We start from the raw sequence: 18,715 nt of genomic DNA on the forward strand, positions 1-18,715 counted from the left end.
GTTATTCCACAGTACAAATATGGGAAACACATTTTCAGTGTATTTATTGAAAGTGGGACTACACGGCTATATCTGTATTAAGTATGAACTATAATAAAAAAAGCTGTTTCATACTTATTATATTAGCATTCTAATTAATAAATGAGACTAGGTTATCTATATGGTAGGTCAGGAATGATATATAAAGCTCCCACACACCCCTCTACTCCCTCTTCAAAATAGCAGCACTGTCAATATTTTCCAAAGATTTCTGCATGCAGTTTCTTATTCTTTTAAGAGAGGGCTGAGTAATTTCCTTTTTTAATTTTTTTAAGAGCATGTATAGAACCCCTGGACGAGCTGGGACGAGCACATGCTTCTGTGCTGGAGTTGAATATTTTTGTTATATTGTCTTTGTTGAATGTGTCAAGGTCATGGTATGAGCACAGTGTTTCTTTCGCTTGCCTCTGTAATTGTGTGGTATGATAGTTTGCTAGGGAAGAAAGGCTCCTTTAAAATGAGTATGCGATCCCAAAAGAAATTGCTTCAATCAGCAGCCCTGCTTAATGGATGTTAATGGGAAGTGGAGATAGGATAGTAAGTGTTACTTTGATTAATAAGAGAACTGCAAAAAATTTCAATTCTGCCACTGATGGATTATTTTCTTCAAGCTTGATAAGCATTTCTCATTTGTTCTTAAATTTGGTCAATACTGTTAAAGATGTCAAATGAAGTATAATTAATTTGGTTACCACTGCTCTAACAGTGTTACTGGAAAACAGATAAGAAACACACAGCACTGGAAATAATGAAATCTCCTGTAGCAGAAATTCATTGAGCACTACGTATTTATTTTCTGAAATGCCATTACATTTTCTGTGGCAGTCTTATGTTGTATAAATAGAATGAAGAACTGTATAGACCATAACGTTGTGACCTTTGTGTTAGCAAGTCTTATACATTCTCAAAGTTAACTTCCAGAGGTGTCTATGTTGTCAAAATCAAAGCTTACCTGTCCCCTTAGTCTCATAGTTATTACCTGGCTATAATAATACATTTGTTGCTCAACATTAATCTTCTGAATATAAAATGATCATTGAAAAATAATGTGTTTATTTATTGGTTGCTTGATAAAGATTGTTTCTTTGCAGCTATAAATTGTTCAAAATCATCTACTGTGATCCTTTATAAGAGGGCTGATTAATGCTGTTATCTACTGTGGTAGTTTTAGAAGAAATTCCCTTGTAATTAAAGCTGGATTGAAGCTCTCCATGAATACTTTTGCAAACTCACTTTTACAGAGTTTTGTTTTTCAAGTTCCAGACTCACTCAAATTGTTCTTAGACCAATGTTTGAACCAATCGTCCGGTATTCCTCTTATACGTATTACTGACAGACGACATAATGTTCTACTGTTGTGGTAAGGTGTAGTTGTGGGATGAGTTGGTTAATAAATACACACACACATACACACACACACACATATATATATATTGTGAAGTACTTTGTTCTTTCCAACAGGTGTTTGTCACTTTAATTATACACGAAACAAGGGTAGTGCTCTTTAAACGCCGTGGCGTACGTTTATTTAGCAAACTGTTCAAACAAAAAAACACACAAAACAAAACCTAGCCTTTCTTCAGGCGCTAACTAAACTGAGAAACAGAAAGGCTAACTAATGCAGGGCAGGGTAAGCCTGTTCCCCTGTTTAAACTAATTCCCAAAATCACCTCAGCCAAATCACCGTCCAGAACTCCGTTGTCAAGGATCGCCGTACCTTTATTTTGTTATAAGAAAACCTTTTGTCCAACACGCTTGTTTCACCACTTCAACCCTCCCCCGAACACACAAACTGAGGCCCTTTTTAACCCCGACCTGATCACTTCCATCTGATCAGCATTTGCCGATTAATTATACAATTAAACACTTGTTACATTTGTTTCAACACAGTGTGTGGCTACCCCCCATGGTCCTAAAGCCTCCAAATTACTGTCTGGTACATGCACATCATCACATACCCTCCCCCTCTGCACGATCCCGTGGGGTCGGGCATACAAGACTTCTGCTGGCTGCGGAAACCTAGACACGAAATCAGCATTTATGTGCTCTTTACCTTTTCTATGTATTAAGTCAAAACAGTAAGGCTGTAACGTTAAAAACCACCTGGTTATTCTCGCATTCTTGTCTTTCTGACGATACATCCACTGTAATGGGGCGTGGTCTGTAACCAGTGTAAATCTCCTTCCCCAGAGATAATACCTCAAAGAGTCCACTGCCCACTTGACAGCTAAGCACTCCTTTTCTATTGTAGCATATGCTTTTTCCCTTGGGAGGAGCTTTCTGCTCAAAAATAAAACAGGATGTTCCTCCCCCTCACAGGACTGTGATAACACTGCCCCTAAACCCACTTCCGAAGCATCTGTTTGTAATATAAACGGTTTATCAAAGTCAGGACTTATCAAAACAGGTTCAGAGCACAGTGCTGATTTCAAATCTAAAAATGCCCACTCAGCCTCTGCTGACCATTTTACCATGTTAGACGTGGATGTTTTAGTGAGATCTGTTAAGGGCACAGCTCTTGAGGCAAAATTTTCAATGAACCGGCGATAATAGCCAATAAGTCCGAGAAAGGCTCGGACTTGTTTCTTGTTCACTGGACGGGGACAAGACAGAACAGCTTCAATTTTGTTTTGCTGTGGTCTAATTAAGCCACGTCCGAGTGAAAATCCCAGATACTTTGTTTCCTGCAGAGCGAATGCACACTTCTTTTTATTAGCTGTTAAGCCTGCTTCCCTTAACGATCTCAATACCGCTTCCACCTTGTATACATGAGACTCCCAATCAACGCTAAAAATGACCACATCGTCAAGATAAGCTGCTGCATAGTGACTATGTGGCCTGAGTACCCTGTTCATAAGCCTTTGGAACGTGGCTGGGGCACCATGCAGACCAAAGGGCAACACTGTAAATTGGAATAAACCCTGTGGAGTTACAAATGCTGTCTTTTCTTTTGACTCTGGTGACAATGGCACCTGCCAATAGCCTTTGGTCAAGTCGAGTGTGGTAATATACTTGGCTTTTCCCAACCTTTCTAGCAATTCATCCACCCTCGGCATTGGGTATGCATCAAACTTTGATATTTCGTTCACTTTTCTAAAATCCATACAAAATCTTATAGTTCCATCAGGTTTTGGCACCATCAACACCGGGCTGCACCAGTCACTATTTGATTCCTCAATTACTTGTAATTCCAACATCTTTTTTATTTCTTTAGCGAGATCCCCCTGTTTAGACTCTGGAATTCGAAATGGTTTCACTCTGACTCAGGCTCCTGGAGGGGTAATGATACTATGTGACATAAGATTAGTTCTCCCTGGCAAGTCTGAGAACACGTCATCATTTCTATTAATTAGTTCTTTAATTGCATTACTCTGTTCCGCAGTCAAGTGTTCACCAATTTTCATTTCAGTCGCACTTGTCATACCCGGCAACTCAGGACCCAGTTCTAAATCTTCGCACTGTACTGTGCCTACTAAAGGTTCCCTGTCTACCCACGGTTTCAGCAGATTGACATGGTAAATCTGGTATGGTTTCCTTTTCCCTGTCTGGTACACCTTATAGTTTACATTACTTAACTTATCCGCTATTTGGAAAGGTCCCTGCCATTTAGCCAAAAACTTGTGTGCATGTGAAGGGAGCAAAACCAACACTTTGTCTCCCACTTTAAACTCTCTTAGACGAGCCCCGGCGTTATACGACGTTTTTTGTCGCTCTTGCGCTCTGACCAGATTTTCATTTACCAGGCTGCTAACCTTGTCCATTCTATCTCTCATTTTTATTACATACTCAACTAAATTGTCCCCTCTAGGTGGCGTTCCTTCCCACACTTCTTTGACAACGTCTAAAATTCCCCTCGGCTGTCTCCCATACAATAATTCGAACGGCGAAAACCCAGTCGAGGCTTGAGGAACCTCTCTGATAGCGAACATAAGATAAGGAAGAAAACTATCCCAGTCTCTGCCGTCTACGTGCATTACCTTCTTTATCATTTGTTTTAACGTTTTATTAAACCGTTCCACCAAACCATCCGTTTGTGGGTGGTGAACAGAGGTAGTAATTTTTTTTACTTTGCACAACTTACACATGTCTTTCATAACTGTGGACATAAAGGGGGTCCCTTGATCGGTAAGGATCTCTTTAGGGAAACCGACCCTAGAAAAAACCTGTATCAACGCCTGTGCTATATTCATTGAATTAGTGTTCCTTAACGGTATAGCCTCGGGGTATCTAGTGGCATAATCCACAATGACCAGAATGTACTGGAACCCTGTTTTAGACTTTTCCAAGGGCCCAATTAAGTCCATTCCCACCCTCTCAAATGGCACGTCTATGACAGGTAACGGGACAAGCGGGGCTCGAGTAGGTTTCCTGCCAGTGACCAGTTGACATTCCGGGCAAGCTATACAAAACCGCTCTACATCCTTATAGACTCCTGGCCAATGAAAACGCATCATTACCCGGTCCCTAGTTTTCTGTATGCCTAGATGCCCTCCTAACAAATGACTGTGAGCCAGCTGTAGTATTACCCCTTTGAACTTACTTGGCACCAGTAACTGTTCTAACCACTCGCCACATTCAGTTCTAGTGACCCTATACAAGAGATCATTTTTAACAATGAAATGTGGTATAGTCACCGTGTCCCTATTTTCCCAATAACGTTCGTCCGGTACCACAGCTTGATTAAAGGCATATTGTAGGTTTTTATCTTCTATTTGTTCTCGTTTGAAGTCCAAAGAAGACACTGCTAGCTCATCCCACATCTCGGAGAGGTTTTCTTCTAAACTTCCTAACGACTCAGATTCCCTGTTAGGCTGCCCTACACGCGTTTGGGGGTCTGCACTTTTGCTTGTATATTTCCCCCCAGGGAGCCTTTGCGGTTTAGCTTGGGTCCTATACTTTTGACTTCGTGTCTTCCTGGTTTTTCCCGGTTCAGCTAGTACCTCTTCGTCAAACGGAAACAATTCAGACAACTCTGGGTTCTGGCCACTAGATGACCCTGCCTCATTAGTAGCAACAAAAACCTCTCGCAACTGTACTAAGCGAGCAAATTCGGTACAATCACGACCCACAATCACTGGATAAGGAAGTCTAGGTAACACTCCCACTTTTAACTTTACCTCCTGGGAACCTATTTTTATATTTACGGTGGTAGCTGGGTAGGTTTTAATATCACCGTGGATGCACATTATTCGTACCTCCGCCTGGTCTGTAGAAAAGTGTTCCCCCACCAGGTCAGAGGATATTAAACTCTGCCCACAGCCTGAATCTAACAAAGCTACTGTGCTTTTATCGCCTATTGTAACAGCAACCACATACTCTGTTTTTGGTGACCTGCAGGAAAATAAGTTATTAACCGTAGTCACTACATGACAGTCCATTGACTCTACCGTCTCCCTCTTGGGACAATTTCGGGCAATGTGCCCCCAACCATCACATTTAAAACATTGCACCCTGTGATATGGCAAACTCTGCATTTCATTCCACAATTTATTCTCCCCTGCCCAAGGTCCCTTCACGGTTCTAGACCGCTCTTCAGCGCCCCCTTTTTCCCAGTCATTCTTACCGGGATTCTCGGCGGTGCGTTGTTTCGGGCTTGTGGGGCGCCAGTTGCTTTTGGCAAAACGGGATGTGGGCTGGGCAATTTCCAGGGCAGTGAGTTGACGCTCGACCAGGGCGATTAGTTCATCGGCGGTGTTTGGACTGCCCTGTGCCACCCATTTTCGTAAGCCCACTGGAAGGTTCCTCAGATAATGGTCGAGGACCAGTAGTTCCACAACCCGCGCTGAGCTATTCGTCTCTGGTTTAAGCCACCTACGGGCTAAGTGGATTAAGTCAAACAGCTGTGACCTTGGTGCTTTTCCCTCTTCATATCTCCAAGAATGGAAGCGTTGAGCCCTCACAGCTACGGTGACCCCGGCTCTCGCCAGAATCTCAGCTTTCAGAAGATTATAATTAGCTGCTTCTGTTAGCTCCAAATCAAAATAAGCTTTTTGAGCATCTCCACTCAAAAAAGGCGCAACAATGCCAGCCCACTGCTCAAGTGGCCAAGCCTCTCGCTCGGCGGTCCTTTCGAACGCCAACAGGTAAGCTTCCACGTCGTCTGCTGGGTTCATTTTCTGTAAAACATGGCTAGCTCTTATAGGACGGGGTCCCGCAGAAGCTGCTCCCCCCCGTTCTCCAGAATTCATCTGGCTCCATAGTTCTCTCCACTCTCGACGATCCTGCGCTGCTTGTTCTGCCAGGGCTTTGGTATGCTCCTGCAAAGCCGCTGTGGCGAGCTGCTGAGCTGCTGTTGCTTGTAGAACTGTTTTAAGTAATTCTTCCATGTTGCGGGGTTCTCAAAGAAAACAAAGCCCCACTTCTGGTACCAAATGTGAAGTACTTTGTTCTTTCCAACAGGTGTTTGTCACTTTAATTATACACGAAACAAGGGTAGTGCTCTTTAAACGCCGTGGCGTACGTTTATTTAGCAAACTGTTCAAACAAAAAAACACACAAAACAAAACCTAGCCTTTCTTCAGGCGCTAACTAAACTGAGAAACAGAAAGGCTAACTAATGCAGGGCAGGGTAAGCCTGTTCCCCTGTTTAAACTAATTCCCAAAATCACCTCAGCCAAATCACCGTCCAGAACTCCGTTGTCAAGGATCGCCGTACCTTTATTTTGTTATAAGAAAACCTTTTGTCCAACACGCTTGTTTCACCACTTCAACCCTCCCCCGAACACACAAACTGAGGCCCTTTTTAACCCCGACCTGATCACTTCCATCTGATCAGCATTTGCCGATTAATTATACAATTAAACACTTGTTACATTTGTTTCAACACAGTGTGTGGCTACCCCCCATGGTCCTAAAGCCTCCAAATTACTGTCTGGTACATACACATCATCACAATATATATATATATATATATATATATATATATATATATATATATATATATATATATATATATATAACAAAATAGTACGTTGCCTGTAAGCAACATTTGAAAACATATGGTTAAATTAACCTAACTCCTTATCCAGTCTGGATCCTAATAGCCCTATGCATGCCCCACGTGTTGTGCAATGCAAAATACCCTGAGCCAAAAGGGAGTGCAAGCCCTAAAGTTTTCTAGTTCATTGTTTACTTCTTCAAAACCACTGAAATAAACATGTTTGGTTCTTTAGGGTAACAATGAACCCACTTTTTTACAAAAAGGTTTTGTTTAAATCTCCAAGTAAAATGTGTACTGAGCATCAAAAGAAACTTATCACTTATATTTGGATAAAATTCACTAGATGTGATCGAAAAATGACAAACTCTGTTTTAGAGCAGGTGCAGTGACTTTTTATTGTGCTGATTAACAATTGACATCACAAAGATGCTGCAAAATGATCTGTCGATCTTGGGCAGGTGTTGCGACTCTTGGTCTCCCAGTTCGTGGCCTGTCATTGACAGAGTGTGTCTGGTTATACTGTCTCGCCAGGTTTGAAATTGCTGGCTGTGAGCACCCAAGACAGCGAGCCACAGTACGCTGCTCTAGTCCAGCCTCCAACATGCCGATTGCACGAAGTCGCTGCTCTCTTGACAGACGTGGCATATTGTTTTCTTTTCTGTGATTTTCTTTATTGCTTTTATTCAAGCTTGCAATTCAACAGCTGAAATCACTCCATATCCAGTGTCCACTAATTAGGTGATTAAGTGCCTATGCTTCAGTCATAGCCACTCAAGCGTGTCATGGTCAAGGATGAATGATTGAGTGATTAAAAAGAAACCAGAAACATTTTGTCAATGTCCATCATTTATATACCTTATTTTTTTTCCAAAAATAGTGATAAGTTTCTTTTGATGCTCGGTAGGGTTGAGGTACTGCTAAATTCAATGGATCACAAAAGCTCTGTAACATCTTCACATGGTTGGTTGTAATCAGTCTAGATGATGACTGTACCTGCTGATTAGCTGTGCAGAGATCTGCTTGAATTAACCAGTAAAGAGTTTTACAAACCCAACACCCTCGGCAGAATCATTATTAACCTCACTTAATAGTCTACATCAGTAGGTATAATAATATATGAATATGTCATAGTTTAAAGCTATTCACCAGGATTTACTGGTAACTAATAGGGAGTGGCGCCTCAAACACTGCTAGGGCGCTAGTTAACCTAGCGCTGGCCTTGGTTGGAACACTACAGCAAATGAGTTGCAGTTTACATTTGGATTAATAAAATCAGATGTGGTTTCTAAAGCACTGATGGACTTGGGGCACGCATGCTTGCTCTTCTTCGATGGTAGATGTATGTGATTTATCAACACTTGTAGAAATGTATTCCCTTCTAAATCAGTCAATTTTGGATGCTTTGGTTGTATTACGTTTGTAAGGTTTTATATAAATTGTAATACTTTTATGTGCCCCTTTAAATGGTAAAGAAATGAGAAATCATTGCAACTCTGTCTCTGAACATTGTGTCATTCCTCTGTGTTTAATGTAAGGCTTTTCAAGTCTCCTGTCTGACTGTGCCCTGTCCTTGTAGCTCTGTAACTTTGCACATGGCCCGAGGTGCCTCCATGTCTGAGAATCGTGGTATTACTCAAAGAGCAGTTGTGACCTCGGGCGGGTGACCTTTGTTTATGCAGTAGTTTTCTACTTAAAAAACTGATTCTGATCATAGGTGCGAGCCACAATCAACCCAGCTAAGACTGGTTCGAATTCATAAACTTCTACAAAGGGTGACACGCTGTGCTTTCGGTGCCGCGTCACGGGGCACCTGCTGGTATGCCTCATTGGTGAAGGTAGGAGATTTCCACTCCCTCTCAGTGGAGTTCCATGCCCGGTGGGATGTAACCTGCCTTATATTAATATCTGTAACTATTGTTTCAGGACTACTACATCTCCACTGACACCAGCTCAGAAACGAACTCTCTGATGCCATGAGAGCCCAGACATACCATCTCTGTCGCCATGGCAGCTCAGATAACATCACAGGCCAGGGTGGGGCGCTCGAATACCACCTGTTGAGACCTGTAACTTCGCTTACAGTATTATCCTGTGATTGCGTCCTGTACTGTCTTTGGATTTGCTTTGTTCCTTTATAAAACTCTTTTGATTGATGATTACCTGAAGAAGGCTGAGTTATTATTTTAAGAAGACTACAAACCTTACATGTTTTATAAACCCACACACTGTCCTGAACCATTCAGGTTGCTCAGGTCATTCAGATTCAGTCATGTAAACTAGAAGCATATTCCATATTTTGTATTTAAACAAACAATTTACAGGAAAAAAGGAATCGTTACTTATAGGACTTCCTGAACAAAAGGAATGGAATGTACTGTATTTAAGATTTTCTAAGAAAATGTGTTTAAAATGTTTATATTATTATATTAAGCATCTTCCAAAACCTAAAAAACTAGGAGCTTGAACAACTGTTTTTTTATACATAACAAAATATTGCAAAATTCTATTGAGAAACTCTAAACCAAAATGCAGTTCTAAATGTTTTTTATTCACATACAGTATGATGTTAATCTGTTGCATAAGATTTCTGTGAACACAGTGAGTAATAAGACGAAAAATGTAACCGTCACTGCAAATTTATCACACCTCATTAAAACATGTTCCAAATATCATTTTTATTTGGATTCCTTTAGAGTGCTAATAGCACGTGTGTCTCACATTTTGATTGGCTACCTTCCTAAAATTGGTATACAGTGATTGGTTAACATCTTGATAGCAACATTATTAATCATGACTTATAAATAAATACATGAACAGGGTAAGCTCCTGGGGGCATAATTCTGTGTAATAGTGACAATTAAATTCCAGCTAATACTGGCACATTATTGAAATGTCACCATAAAACACGTATGTTAAAATGAAATTGGTTCAAAGAAATGCGTTATGTATATTCAGTGAACTTGATTTGTGAAAATCCTTAAGACTTTTTATGTGCCTATTTTTTTCAAAAGAAACATTGAAAAAGTATAGTTCAGTTACAAGATTTTTTTTTTTTTTTTTTTTTTTTTTTTGCGTAGCTCTAATTCTTCACAGTGCATTATGCATTCCAGATTTTGGTTGCTTTCCAACCGAAACATCCCAGAAGTGTCCCTGCTCTCAGCATTCATCTTGCTGGGAGGGTGGGACTGCACAGTCGCAGGCTCCCTGATCCTCATCAGTCAAGTGCTCCTTCGTAATCAGTCAACCAAGGCATACCCTTTACACAGCAAAAGACATTATCAGCTTTGTCCTCCCCTTTATTGTCCACTTTGGCCTGCTGCAGAATGCCCCCGTCATGGTGGTTACAAATGTCAAACCACACATGACAGGAAGGGTTGCTGTACTGAGGAAACGTTGTGTGTTGTAATATTAGGCTGGATTGTAAGTGTATTTTAGGCCTACAATACTGTAATACATCACTCACCCTTTTGAGGAGAGGTTATAAAATTAAACAAAGGATACATCTGAATGGTGAGGGAAAGGAAAATAGATCTGTAACTGGGTACAACAGAAATATGTGTAGATGAAGCCATGCCTATTTTTGAGAAATGGGCAGCAAGAAATTAAGAAAATGTATGCAATCCCATTTTAAGAATCCAGAACATAATCTAAAGGAACGTTTGTTTTTTTTAACCTTTTTAAACAGATACCATAGCTAGTGAAATATCGGTATTCAAAAACATGTTTCTGAGTAATGTAACCTGACAATTTATATAAGGTGACATTACTTAAAAGTCTGGTACTTCTATATAAATATTGTTTATATATTATTCTTTGATTCAGTGTTATTTGTAAAATAAGAACCCTGATGTCACAGTAAAGAGGATATATTGTTTTCATTTATTATTTCCAATCTAGCAAACCACAATTTAAAAAGAGATGACCTGACCAGAGTCTGAATTGAAGAAAGAAACCAAAAATGAAGCCGAGCTTTCAGTGTACTGGTGTACATGTGATTTAATAACTGAAATGCTCATTTTATAAATAATTCAACAGACCAGCTACTGTGATCGTTGTAATGAGATGGAAAAATGTCACCTGTCAGACAAAGGGTTACAGAGTTCTCATCATTTTAACACTTTCACACTTTTCTAAACCAGTAGCCTACAATGACAGAGTTTGACAACATATGAATCTGCCCTCACGTGAACTGTTGCTGACCTCTTTATAAAGCACTCTCTCAGGACGGTTTGTGATGTCTGGTTGCTTCTAAGCAACTCACACAGCTGTGATTGCTGAGGGGTCTTTGTATTGTTATTTTCTTGGGTCCGGGAACTTGGGTTTTAGGATAATTCAATCAAAAGAGAAAAATATAACCTAAAGGAAGAAAAAAAAACACTTTAGCGGGCATGCAGAGACATTAAACTTTTATAAGTGATAACTTTTTATAAGTCTATAAGTGATGTAGAGCTTTTCTCCATACAAGTGGTGAGAATGGCCATCGTAAAACAATGCCTAAGGTTAGAATTAAACATGCAGATGTGTTAATGAAAATTTCATTTCATTCAAGGTTTCTTTTTATATTCCATGCAACATCTCCCAGTGTTTAGAAGTGATTATAAATGTTTCATCAACTTCTTACAAATACTGTATCTTGCTTTTGACAAATCACATTACTCTTCTTGTGACAGGGACCCCAGCTGATTCCACTGTGCTCAATTAGGCTGTAGGCTTGCGGTAATGCATATTTAAATCTACCCTGTGGTGTCATATTTCACTGTGCAACACAACCAAGGCACCCAATTAACCACTTCATGTCCCTTCCCATGGTCAATGTCTAACATTCTTCTGTAAGCTTAAGAGCCTGTAATCCAGCGGACAGTGTATTGAAAACTTGTTCATCACAAGCAGCAACCCATGTAATACACATATACATTGAATGTCTGTCTATTTTATTTGGTTTTCAAGGGTATCATACAAGGGAATAAACATGCAAAAACAAATACGCAGCGATACTTTTCGAATTTGGAACATTTACCTCCGTGTTTTTTGCACTTAAAAACAAATAATGCCTATTATAATATACACCGTTGCTTTATAGAAAATGACCTTTTGGTTTTCATTCTCGGATGCTTCAATAAATCTAGACATGCTTGCTTTTTACTTTGCTCTCTTCTACAGTAGTCTCCATGGTTGCCATACTGAATATTTTTGAAGCTTAGACTAGTTCAGTTTCATACAGTGCATGCATATTGACTTATACTTCAATGAAAAGATTCCCTGCACTCTGATTGGCTGAGCAAAAGGGACATGATCAAAACTGCCCCATCAAGTCACTAGAGAAATATATGATGAAATATCCACAGAAGCTGCCATTCTATCTTTATTCTTGAACTGGACTAGGTCCACCCAATGTAAGTGATAAAGATATTTGGTATACTTGCAGCCATTAGGAACAAATGAAATCGCTAACATGATGGCAACACGCAGTATTGCTGCAGGTTTGGGCCGTCGCTACACAAACAATTCAATTAGGTCCACAGAAATCCAGTTAATGTTCAATGCTGGTTCAGAAAGTACTGTTCGTGACTGGTCAGCGATGTGAAAGTAGCCTTAAAAGTTACCGGACAAAAGATAAACTTAAGTGTATTCAAATAAAAGTATTCAGTTTTAAAAATGCTGTTTTATACACCAATATTCTAGAAAAGCCCATAGCCAATGTTCTTATAATGGAGCACTACATTTTGTAGAATGCTCGTTTTAGAATGCTTATGTGGAAATATACACAGAAAACAAAATAAATACAAATCAACTGTGCTGTAACATTGAAGTACAAAAAGCAACAAGACCCTCAACAGTGGGCAGTACCAGGCATTATGGACCGTTTGACTGTAATAACCCCATTACACAAATGGTCCGTAATGCCCTCTGTATCGGGTCTTATTGCTTACATAATCCACTGTAATGGAAGGATCTGATTTGTTCGAAAAGTTGTGATGCTGTATAATATAGAATAGCCAAAAAGAATACTGTGTCAAACAGCAAAAGAGAAGAAATGAATTACTCAGCCTTCCATGCCTGTGGTGGCGTAATAAATTCCAGAAGTCCTTTTAAGTGCTAAACGTAATAAAACTAATAGATGTTAAATGTGCTGAAACTGATTTTGTAAATATAGAAGTTTATATAGCATTGTGGACACATGTTTAACACTGGTCTGACACTGATGTTAGCTGACACCTCTTTAAGAGTCCTATTCAATTGGCTTTTAGAAAGAAAGATTCATGATTAAACTTCCCAGCTAATTTGGGCAAATTCAAATTGAAACCTTAAGTGCTACAGTTCTACCTGATAATTAGCCATTTATGTGACTTTAAAAAATCTCTGGGAATTACTCCAATAATCCTTTTAATGGAAATTAAACATTCATGCTGGCTGCCACATGAATTTGAAAATAATGGACTGGACAACAAAAGTCTCATAGTGCCCCCGGAGTAATTAAATTAGGTACTTTTCAAACATATTCCTAAATGTACAGTTCAGTACAGTGGTGGATCTTTGATTAAAGATCATGACCATACTCTATTTTAATTAACTCTCTTTGAGTTGTTAACTACAAGTTATTAATACACTATTAACAATTACTGTTTTCTTTCAAATGTTCACTAATATGTTCACTAGGCTCAGAGTTGATAGTCATGAGACCTGAAGTTTAACTGAAATTGATAAGCAAGTCACCACATATATACTATAAACAAATAATGAAACACATTTGTTAAAATGTTTGTAAGTTAGTAATAAGTCAATAATGTCCATTGCGGTTACCACAGTCTATTTCAATTACTGCTTAAATTAATTATTCCGTTTTAAGACTTTGCATACATTTCAATGCACTGCTGCACCATATTGTTTTGTGCATCTAAACAGAAAGTTCACGCTCAGAATGTCACCAGCTAGGCTGACATCCTACTGTATAATGAAGATAAAATAAGAGGAACAGATTGGATTAATAGAAACATTTATAGAAACATTAGTTTGAAGGATGGTAGTTGTTTCAAGTGTTACCTACAGATATGCTGGATCAATAATCGCTTCCTCGCTGTATTGTGCATGTTTTATTATGTCATCAAGCTGGGTTTTTTATAGGCCATAATGTTGTCTGCAGTCTGTAAAATGAATTGTAATTTTCAATTGTTAATTCCCATCCAGTAGCGAACATAGCGGTAGCATTGTCTACCAAATTAGTTTATTTGCCTACCACTTTCTGTAAATGGAGCGCACGCATTTACAATACATGGGATGTACCGCTGTGCTAGTGTTTCTGAAATGTATTCCACCAGAATCCTAGTCTAGGCAATACTTTGCATACGGGTGGTAGTTGCTACACTACATTGCTGTTTAAACCTCTGAAGGCTATTTTACTGCTAATGGATCCGCAATGGAAATTTTATAGCCTTTTCAAAATAGAAATTTGTATCCAGGCAATATAGATGCTAGGAACTGATTGAAAATTGAAAATGCTTAAACATTCTCATGGAATTAAGATGCATGGTCATGTTTAGAGGACTGCCAGCTCCATTGGTCTTCATTTTAAAGAACATCAAATGATCTGTTTATCTTAACAGATCAGTTAATGTTATTTTTTTCTACATTGTATTAATATACCAACATACCCGAGTGATATTTAATGGAATTATGTATTCATTTAGCTACTTATTAAAACAAACTGTTTAGGATGAATACACAACAGCAAATTAAGATGGGTTTTCAGCTGTAGAAAATAACCTGATTTTATGAAGAATAAGGTGCAGTTCAGCTTCAGACTGTAAAAGAAATAGTCTTGGTTTATTCCACAGAAAGTCACATAAGCACTAATGCACCTCATCCTGCTTTAGCACTCTAATAAAGCACAAGTCTTGGATCCTTTTTATCAATTAGTGTGTGTTTCCTTTTCTTAAAAGCGCATAAATGCTGTGTCTTTAGAAAAAAGGGTAGCAATTATTTTTTTGGCTGTATAACCCTTTTCAAGAATCGCCTGGGAGTCCAGATCACACTTAGCAGTTATCAGATAAAGAGTGTTGGTTTGAATCCTAATAATTGTTTTTGTGTTTTGCTGAAGTTACTGGTGCTGGTGACATTGAACCTTTTAAACCAGTATAACAGTCAGTGTTGGAGAGGCTGCATCTGGTATTGCTGAAGAGATCCTATTGGTCCACTTCATTCTATGAATGTTCAGACTGCCCAAAAATTATATTCAGTAGTTTGGGACAAACACCAATCACAAAATGTTTTAGTACAAATATTTATTGTAGAGAATGCAGAGTATGCGATTTTACAGAAAAGTATGCTGTATATACACATTCATTTGGCATCAAACCTAACTTGGTTTGAGGGTTCGCTGCCTGGCCGACTGGACGAGGCTGAGACCCCCCAGAAAGAACAAGCCGGTCTCAATGCAACAAATTAGAATTGAATATAGCCCACTTGAAGATTTAGCCAACCTTTAACAAATGATCATCAGCACGCAGGAGAGGAAAACAAAACCCATTTTTGGGAAATAAACCTCTGGGAATCCATGGCTGATTCGATTGCCCTTCCTCCAGGCAGGCTACTAACACTTAAGAGCACATTTCTGTAAAGGCATTTTTAGGCTCCATAATATTTGTTATAATGTAAACTTGGTAAGCACTGGAGGATCAACAACCTAACCGTTTGATAAGAGAGCCTGGAACTCCGTGGGAAAAAGCTGCTACGATTCTGAAGGAAGGATCGGAAAACTGCTCAGCTGCGAATCCGGACCTGGAAATAAATCAGGTGAAAGAAGAACAAATGTTGGTTGACGATTGTTCAGTTTTTGTTAATAAACAGCGGGCCTGAGGGTGATGCGCCCTGAGAAAGCTGGAGATGGACAAGAGAGAAAGGGGTCATATGGGCCAACATGGGAGTTTAATTTATAAACAAAATTGAAAAGCTTTCCCTAATCTTCCTGGTCCGTTTTACTTCTTTTGAGCAGGAAGGAAAGGGTATCAGATAAGGGGATTGCTAGGTCAGAGATTAGTGGGTGAATGTGGGGGTTGAATTTGAGAGCGATGTAGACTCCCAGCACCTATGGGAACCCAAGAAGGCTAAGAGAAAGAGCTTTAAGGTTTTATCTAAAACAGGCAGGAGTAGCTGGAGCAGATGAGAGGCACCAAGAGAGTACGTTGATGGCAATAGGTAGGCAAGCAGGGGGAGAAAGAGATTCTGATAGTTGAAGCCCTTTCAGGATTAGTGAAATTTGTGAGTTGCAGAGTGTAGAGCTGGGACACCGAAATTGAGTTGAGTTTGTAGAAAAACTTGATGCCAGAAATTCAAATCTTATAGCTCTGTTCTTAAGGTACATAATATAGGATGACGCTACGGGCACTTAAAATGATGGAAAGGAATGTTGAATGCAAAGTGAAATTTTAAAGCAATTCCAGGATGACCAGTACATTTGCAGTGAGCGGGGAGTGATGCTGAGAAGAGCTGTTTCTTGAGCCTGAAGAACTCAGGGAATGCAGCAGGTGGCTCACATGAATGTCAGGTCTGAAAAATGAGGAATCTGAGTTGGCAGGAGGTCGTCTTCGGGAGCTTATGCTCCGGATCTCTGCGTTTGGAAACAAGAAAGAGAATTGATTATATTCAGGTGGCCGAGAATGTGTTGAGCTCTGAAAATGAACTGATGAGTAACAAATAAACAGGTAATCCTTCTGAATATTCTCATTATATGGTGGAAGAATGAACGATCTTGTTAAAGATTTAGACTGTAGATGAATTGTGTGAGTGGAGAATGGATTTTGAGCCCAGGAAGACCCCCAAAAGGAGTGCGGCTACAGCAAATGGACACATTTTGCGCAATGACGAGGAGTGATCGGTTATAGGAATAATGCTGAATTCGTTGGGCCATGGAGCAGAAAGCCAATTTTCCCTTGTAGTATCCTCCAAAGCCAAGAGAGGGAGCTGCATCTTTGAACGGTTGAATGTCTGTGCAGCAGGAGACAGTTGTTGTAAAAGAAAGTACTGCCATTCCTTTCTTTTAGTAGGAGCTCCCACAGGCGGAGTTCCTTGCGAAAAAAAGGAACCAAACCATAAGTATGACATCATTGAGGGAATCGACAGAAAGGATCAAATAAAGAGAAGTTAGGAGATAAAAGCTCTGCCTCGAGGATTTATCCTCATTGCGTACAAATTGCAAAGCATATGACATGGTTTATTTAAATTCCCAGAAAACTTTTGACAAAGTCCCACATAAAAGATTAATTTCTCAAACTGAACGCAGTAGGGATTCGACGAAATGCATGCACGTGGATTAGGGAGTAGTTAACATGTAGAAAAGAGAAGGCCTCCAGAGTATGCAATATTGTGGCCCAGGGAACAGTTTTGAAAGTGTTTGAATAAACTGCCGATAAGCTGAAAGAAGAAAAGCATCTCACAGAGAAGAGACCACTTTGGGGTCGTGCTGGAGACCCATGGCGGCCAGGGAGGTCACTGCAGGGGCCTGCTGGACGCCTGCAGTGAGGAGAGGTAACCTGAAAGGTTATAGTTGGAGGTGAAGGGAGCACTATGGGGGCCTGCTGGACGCCCATAGTGGCCAGCGAGGTCACTGCAGGGGCCTGCTGGACGCCTGCAGTGATGGGGGGTGGGGAACACGGGAGCAGCCGCTCCCAACTATAATTACTGATTAGAGGAGACATCAAAATGGAGCAAGGTAACCAGTGGTGTATCACAGGGATCAGTATTAGGTCCTCTGCTATTCCTAATTTACATAATGATTTAGATTCTGGCATAGTAAGCAAACTTGTTAAATTTGCACACAACACAAAAATAGGTGGAGTGGCAAACACTGTTGCAGCAGCGAAGGTCATTCAAAATGATCTAGACACCATTCAGAACTGGGCAAGCACATGGCAAATGACATTTAATAGAGAAGTGTAAAGTACTGCACACAGGCAAGAAAAATGTGCATTATAAATATCATATGGAAGATACTGAAATTGAAGGAATCTTTGAAAAAGACCTAGGAGTTTATGTTGACTCAGATATATCTTCATCTAGACAATGTGTGGAAGCTGTAAAAAGGCCAACAAGATGCTCGGATATATTGTGAAAAGTTTTGAATTTAAAATCAAGGGAAGTAATGTTAAAAATGTACAATGCATTAGTAAGACCTCACCTAGAATATTGTGTTCAGTTCTTGTCACCTCGTTAAAAAAAAAGGATATTGCTGCTCTAGAAAGAGTGCAAAGAACAGCGACCAGAATTGTCCCGGATTTAAAAGGCATGTCGTATGCAGACAGGCCAAAATAAATGAAGCTATTCAGACTTGAACAAAGACTACGCGGTGATCTGATTCAAGCATTCAAAATCCTAAAAGGTATTGACAAAGTCAACCCAGGAGACTTTTTGAACCAGGAGGTCACAAATGGAAATTAGACAAAGGGGCATTCAGAACAGAAAATAGGAGGCACTTTTTTACACAGAGAATTGTGAGGGTCTGGAACCAACTTAGTAATGTTGAAGCTGACACCCTGGGATCCTTCAAGAAGCTTCTTGATGATACTCTGAGATCAATAAGCTACTAACAACCAAACGAGCAAGATGGGCTAAATGGCCTCCTCTTGTTTGCAAATCCTCCCATGCTCCCATGTAGTTTAAATGGCCTAGGAGGGACAGAAGATTGTGTTTAGTAGGAGGGGGACCAGACAGAAAAGTGAAAATATAAAAAATACAATCCCCTGA

The 18,715-nt window shown here is 39.8% G+C and overlaps 1 long non-coding RNA gene across 1 annotated transcript; it reads left to right on the forward strand.

Annotated features, from left to right (window-relative positions):
- The first annotated feature begins 462 nt into the window (after positions 1-462).
- Positions 463-9,132, forward strand: LOC131709204 (uncharacterized). Its single transcript, XR_009311422.1, has 2 exons — positions 463-576; positions 8,903-9,132. It is a non-coding gene; the product is annotated as an uncharacterized LOC131709204 (long non-coding RNA).
- Positions 9,133-18,715: the final 9,583 nt, after the last annotated feature.

Source organism: Acipenser ruthenus, chromosome 3, assembly GCF_902713425.1.
Source record: "Acipenser ruthenus chromosome 3, fAciRut3.2 maternal haplotype, whole genome shotgun sequence".
In the NCBI taxonomy this organism is placed as follows: Eukaryota; Metazoa; Chordata; class Actinopteri; order Acipenseriformes; family Acipenseridae; genus Acipenser; species Acipenser ruthenus.